Raw genomic sequence first — 7,500 nt, 5'->3', positions numbered from 1 at the left:
TGCAACAAAAACCGGTAACCGACAAATACAAAGCATACACACACACACACCGCGCGTGTGCCCTTGCTCTGGTGCTAGAGAAATCGAGTGCTCGAGCTGGCCGGAACGGGACGCCCCGCTCCGGAGCTTCACAATCGGACCACTGCGGTAGCGACCAGTGGGACGTCTCGGCCTCACACGAACAGCACAGAGATCAGCACACAGGAGACGGCGCACAACGAGTAATCTACCTAGCACGCCGCCGACCAAGTGGCCAAACTCTCGAGAGGAATGTCCGTCTGACACAAGGGACAGAAACGGGAGGTAACCGCTGAGCCTGAAACACCAGCAAATAAATGCTAGCCCGCCTGGGCCCTCCAACGTCGGACAGTCCTCGCCGTATCGATCGAGTGACCTGGGCACGCACTTTTTTTTCCTTTCACACAGTGTGGGGTTGGCGGCGGCGGGGGGGGGGGGAGAAAGCATGCAACTTGGTTGACGTCGCCTGGTCAACTCGCATCGGTTTTCCGTCCCCATCACTGTAAGGAGCAACCGCGACCAGCGTAGCCAAACAGGTCGACCAAAGCTTTCGGCGCTCGCACGGAGAGGTGATGCCAGCCGGCGTGCGTCGCCTAACTTGGACAAAATTCTGGGCACGCACTTTTCGTTTGAGACTAGGACATACATGTAGTGCAACCCAAGGAAACCAGGCGACGCCGCCACAATCTGCGCCTGACAGACAAAGATAACCGTTCACAAGGAGCCTTGTTATTTCGCACCAAGTCTTTTGCGGGCATAGTTTCTTTCTTTGACATGTATATCTGTATGAAGGTCGGCTTTGCTCTGCCATCGCAGCCTCCCTTCTTTGCTTTTCTCACTGTACCAACAGACATGTCATAGACTTTGGTTTTTTTTTTATTAATTCTTTTCCTGTGGGTGTGGTGTGCCTCCGCACCCCCCAATCTGTTCCAAGGCCTTGTTTTCTCTCGCTCGCCAAAACACTTTGTCTGTTTTCACAGCCAGTCTACCGGCCTAGACCCAACTGTGCGATATTTCAGAGCCGGCAACAGAGCATGGAAAGTCCGCCAGATTTACCCTTAAATGCTCATAAATGACTTCCAGGCACTCTTCGGAAGGTCTTTTATTTCAAAAGAAGGTCCTTCCTTGAGGGAGCACTTCTTCGGCCACTTTGCAAGTGCAACCGCTGCCAGCAAAAGTTCTGAAAATCGAGTTCCCGAAAATCTCCGGGTACCCCGCCAACCCCCAGCCACCCGAATCGCAAGTGTCAATTCGGCGGGTTGCCTGCCGGTAGTCCTTCCGAAAATGAGGCGCCAAATCGCCGCAACGGCCATTTTTCATTTCGGCATCGGGACTTCCGACGGCAACTGATTAACTAGCCCGGGGACTAGAGCGGCAGCAAATGCAACGTGCCCTCTTGGCGGGAGCAACTTGACCGCCCCCGTGGGGAAAGGTCAACTCGGGGCCCGGGAAAGTCGCCGAGTCCGACCCCATACACTTCCATGAGTTGGGGGTTTTGGCCTTCCCGGCCCAAGGCTCGCCTTATTTCGGCCTGCACTTTCGGAAAAGGGTGCATTCCTTTTGGTTAATGATTTCACCAGCCCGGGTCTTAGCCTCTGCCCCGACGGCTAAGTCTTTTGGTTAATGATTTCCTGCGGCTGGGACTACCCTTTCCCCCGCCCTGCAGGCACCCGGGTCGGGAGGCCGTCGGGGGCACTTTCCGGGGCAAATCCGGACCCTTACGCAAGGGAGAGTGCGCCCCCCGCCTCGGCCGGGGGTCAGGCTGCCGCCTATTAAGCCCGACAGAAAACCCGAAAAATGGACGAAAATGGGAAAAAATCCCCATCCGAAAAAGGCTTAAAAGTCGGTTGGGCGGCAGCTAGGGTCGGTCTCTGCAGACCTGGAGGCTCGGGTGGACTCTTGGAATAAACGTCCAAGTCCCGACTTGCCACCTCCTACTACTGTGCAGATACCCCGCCAACCCCCAGCCACCCGAATGACAAGCGTCCGATCAGCGGGACGAATTTGACAACTCTGGCCGGACCTCTGGAACTCCATCCCGGGTAACCGGGGCAAATTTTTCCGCTTGATCGCCCTTCCACTGGTTAACCATTTGCCCTTTCGGACTTAGTCTCTGGACATTATTCGACGGATTTTCTGGTTAACCATTTGCCCTTTCGGACTTAGTCTCTGGGCATTATTTTCGACTTTTTGGTTAATGATTTCATACTTTTTACTTACTTTTGCCCTTTTTGGTTAATGATTACTCTGCTTACTGGTTAACCATTTGCCCTTTCGGACTTAGTCTCTGGACATTATTTTCGAGTTTTTGGTTAATGATTTCACACTTTTAACATATTTTTGCGCTTTTTGGTTAATGATTACTCTGCTTACTGGTTAACCATTTGCCCTTTCGGACTTAGTCTCTGGACATTATTTTCGACTTTTTGGTTAATGATTTCACACTTTTTACTTACTTTTGCGATTTTTGGTTAATGATTTCACACTTTTAACATATTTTTGCGCTTTTTGGTTAATGATTACTCTGCTTACTGGTTAACCATTTGCCCTTTCGGACTTAGTCTCTGGAGATTATTTTCGACTTTTTGGTTAATGATTTCACACTTTTAACTTAATTTTGTGCTTTTTGGTTAATGATTTCACACTTTTTACTTACTTTTGCGATTTTTGGTTAATGATTACTCTGCTTACTGGTTAACCATTTGCCCTTTCGGACTTAGTCTCTGGACATTATTTTCGAGTTTTTGGTTAATGATTTCACACTTTTAACATATTTTTGCGCTTTTTGGTTAATGATTACTCTGCTTACTGGTTAACCATTTGCCCTTTCGGACTTAGTCTCTGGAGATTATTTTCGAGTTTTTGGTTAATGATTTCACACTTTTTACTTACTTTTGCGCTTTTTGGTTACTGATTTCACACTTTTTACATATTTTTGCGCTTTTTGGTTAATGATTACTCTGCTTACTGGTTAATTATTTGCCCTTTCGGACTTAGTCTCTGCACATTATTTTCGAGTTTTTGGTTAATGATTTCACACTTTTAACATATTTTTGCGCTTTTTGGTTAATGATTACTCTGCTTACTGGTTAACCATTTGCCCTTTCGGACTTAGTCTCTGGAGATTATTTTCGAGTTTTTGGTTAATGATTTCACACTTTTTACTTACTTTTGCGCTTTTTGGTTACTGATTTCACACTTTTTACATATTTTTGCGCTTTTTGGTTAATGATTACTCTGCTTACTGGTTAATTATTTGCCCTTTCGGACTTAGTCTCTGCACATTATTTTCGAGTTTTTGGTTAATGATTTCACACTTTTAACATATTTTTGCGCTTTTTGGTTAATGATTACTCTGCTTACTGGTTAACCATTTGCCCTTTCGGACTTAGTCTCTGGAGATTATTTTCGAGTTTTTGGTTAATGATTTCACACTTTTAACTTAATTTTGTGCTTTTTGGTTAATGATTTCACACTTTTTACTTACTTTTGCGATTTTTGGTTAATGATTACTCTGCTTACTGGTTAACCATTTGCCCTTTCGAACTTAGTCTCTGGACATTATTTTCGAGTTTTTGGTTAATGATTTCACACTTTTAACATATTTTTGCGCTTTTTGGTTAATGATTACTCTGCTTACTGGTTAATTATTTGCCCTTTCGGACTTAGTCTCTGCACATTATTTTCGAGTTTTTGGTTAATGATTTCACACTTTTAACATATTTTTGCGCTTTTTGGTTACTGATTTCATACTTTTTACTTACTTTTGCGCCTTTTGGTTAATGATTACTCTGCTTACTGGTTAACCATTTGCCCTTTCGGACTTAGTCTCTGGACATTATTTTCGAGTTTTTGGTTAATGATTTCACACTTTTTACTTACTTTTGCGATTTTTGGTTAATGATTACTCTGCTTACTGGTTAACCATTTGCCCTTTCGGACTTAGTCTCTGGACATTATTTTCGGGTTTTTGGTTAATGATTTCACACTTTTTACTTACTTTTGCGATTTTTGGTTAATGATTACTCTGCTTACTGGTTAACCATTTGCCCTTTCGGACTTAGTCTCTGGACATTGTTTTCGACATTTTGGTTAATGATTTCACACTTTTAACTTAATTTTGTGCTTTTTGGTTAATGATTTCATACTTTTTACTTACTTTTGCGATTTTTGGTTAATGATTTCATACTTTTTACTTACTTTTGCGATTTTTGGTTAATGATTTCATACTTTTTACTTACTTTTGCCCTTTTTGGTTAATGATTTCATACTTTTTACTTACTTTTGCGATTTTTGGTTCATGATTACTCTGCTTACTGGTTAACCATTTGCCCTTTCGGACTTGGTCTCTGGACATTATTTTCGACTTTTTGGTTAATGATTTCACACTTTTAACTTAATTTTGTGCTTTTTGGTTAATGATTTCATACTTTTTACTTACTTTTGCCCTTTTTGGTTAATGATTACTCTGCTTACTGGTTAACCATTTGCCCTTTCGGACTTAGTCTCTGCACATTATTTTCGAGTTTTTGGTTAATGATTTCACACTTTTAACATATTTTTGCGATTTTTGGTTAATGATTACTCTGCTTACTGGTTAACCATTTGCCCTTTCGGACTTAGTCTCTGGAGATTATTTTCGACTTTTTGGTTAATGATTTCACACTTTTAACATATTTTTGCGCTTTTTGGTTACTGATTTCATACTTTTTACTTACTTTTGCGCCTTTTGGTTAATGATTACTCTGCTTACTGGTTAACCATTTGCCCTTTCGGACTTAGTCTCTGGAGATTATTTTCGAGTTTTTGGTTAATGATTTCACACTTTTTACTTACTTTTGCGATTTTTGGTTAATGATTACTCTGCTTACTGGTTAACCATTTGCCCTTTTGGACTTAGTCTCTGGAGATTATTTTCGACTTTTTGGTTAATGATTTCACACTTTTTACTTACTTTTGCGATTTTTGGTTAATGATTTCACACTTTTTACTTACTTTTGCGATTTTTGGTTAATGATTACTCTGCTTACTGGTTAACCATTTGCCCTTTCGGACTTAGTCTCTGGAGATTATTTTCGAGTTTTTGGTTAATGATTTCACACTTTTTACTTACTTTTGCGATTTTTGGTTAATGATTTCACACTTTTTACTTACTTTTGCGATTTTTGGTTAATGATTACTCTGCTTACTGGTTAACCATTTGCCCTTTCGGACTTGGTCTCTGGACATTATTTTCGAGTTTTTGGTTAATGATTTCACACTTTTTACTTACTTTTGCGATTTTTGGTTAATGATTACTCTGCTTACTGGTTAACCATTTGCCCTTTCGGACTTAGTCTCTGGAGATTATTTTCGAGTTTTTGGTTAATGATTTCACACTTTTTACTTACTTTTGCGATTTTTGGTTAATGATTACTCTGCTTACTGGTTAACCATTTGCCCTTTCGGACTTAGTCTCTGCACATTATTTTCGAGTTTTTGGTTAATGATTTCACACTTTTAACATATTTTTGCGCTTTTTGGTTAATGATTACTCTGCTTACTGGTTAACCATTTGCCCTTTTGGACTTAGTCTCTGGACATTATTTTCGAGTTTTTGGTTAATGATTTCACACTTTTTACTTACTTTTGCGATTTTTGGTTAATGATTTCACACTTTTTACTTACTTTTGCGATTTTTGGTTAATGATTACTCTGCTTACTGGTTAACCATTTGCCCTTTCGGACTTAGTCTCTGGAGATTATTTTCGAGTTTTTGGTTAATGATTTCACACTTTTTACTTACTTTTGCGATTTTTGGTTAATGATTTCACACTTTTTACTTACTTTTGCGATTTTTGGTTAATGATGACTCTGCTTACTGGTTAACCATTTGCCCTTTCGGACTTAGTCTCTGCACATTATTTTCGAGTTTTTGGTTAATGATTTCACACTTTTTACTTACTTTTGCGATTTTTGGTTAATGATTTCATACTTTTTACTTACTTTTGCGATTTTTGGTTAATGATTACTCTGCTTACTGGTTAACCATTTGCCCTTTCGGACTTGGTCTCTGGACATTATTTTCGAGTTTTTGGTTAATGATTTCACACTTTTAACATAATTTTGCGCTTTTTGGTTAATGATTACTCTGCTTGCTTGTTACTGATTTCCCCTTTCGGACTTGATCTCTGGCCGTTCTTTTCGACCTTTTTGGATAAGGTTTCCACACTCTGAAATTATTTTGGGCTCACTGATTAGGCGAGATCAAGGGGGCATGCCTGGGCACTTTGGGCTCAGTTTGGGAAGGCGGCGTCCGTGTGCTCCTCCGCCCTTCCCGCACTTGCGGCTAGGTTTGCCAAACTGCGCTGACCCGCAGCCCTGCCTTTTTGCCCACGGCACGGAACGACTCAAGTCTGGCTCCGTTCCAGGCCGTTGCCTCCGGCTGCCCGCCGTCCGGCCGGCCTGGGACGTACCCCGGCTGACGGCGCCGGAGGCCCTCTAGCAGCCACCGGTGCCGCGGGCCAATGGGTCCGGGCGTTCCGGAGCTATCGGTGGGGAAGTGCTCTCCCCTTTTCCTGACGCCGTTCGCCCGAGCAGAGGTGCAGCCTGACGGGACTGCTGTCGCCTTCCGCGGCGCACCGGCCCCTTTCACCTGCCGTCGACCGCGCGGAGCTCGGACCTCCCTCCCCGAAGTTATGGCCCCGGCGCCGGAGGGTGCCCGGGGCCGGGCATTCAGCGGGGTGAGTCTTCACCTTCCCGGTCAGCCTGCGGGGTCGGTGCGCCGGCACTCGACGCCGGAGGGTCCCCTCTTTCCGTAGAGCCCCGCCCGGTGCCGATCGGCCGGCGGATTGCGGAGCGAACCGCGCCTGACCGACGGGCCTCGGAAACCCGTTGCAGTCGACGGGGGGGAACCGGACAGCGGGACGAGGTGCCGATTCCACCCGCAGATTCGATCCCGAAATCCCGCGGGATTCGGCGGTCCGACCCGACAGATTCAAACGTCGCCCGGGCGGCCCCCAGCGGTCGGGCCGGCCTGGTTCCGCCACCGCCCGATGCCCCTCGCCCCCGGCTACCGCCGGCCGCGCAGACCGAGCGAATGCGGCCGGACGTCCGGCGGCAATCGGCCGGAAAGCGGTATGGCCATTTCCTACTGTCCCTCGGACGGGCAGAGGGGCGGCGCCGGGGCACTCGCGGACCAGGCCGCGCCCCTCCGAGCCCTACCGCCTGCCGTCGACCGCGCGGGGATCGGACCCTCCTCGCCGAAGTTATGGAGGTAGGACCGGGAGGCTGCCCAGGGTCGGGACTTCAACCGGCTGCCGCCACCCTTTCCCGCCTGTCCCACGGGCTCGGAGATCCAGGCCCTGCAAAGACCCTCCGGTCGCCACCCGACAGGTGCTTTACCGGAGAAATCGTAAACCGGCGTCAGGGCCGGACCTGTCCCGCAGAGGGCAGCCTGCGCCCTTATGCTTTCCCTTTTGCTTTGGCCCCGCAGTAGCAAAT

Source organism: Heterodontus francisci, unplaced genomic scaffold (genome assembly GCF_036365525.1).
Source record: "Heterodontus francisci isolate sHetFra1 unplaced genomic scaffold, sHetFra1.hap1 HAP1_SCAFFOLD_1050, whole genome shotgun sequence".
In the NCBI taxonomy this organism is placed as follows: Eukaryota; Metazoa; Chordata; class Chondrichthyes; order Heterodontiformes; family Heterodontidae; genus Heterodontus; species Heterodontus francisci.
Note: the sequence above shows the minus strand (reverse complement) of the source record.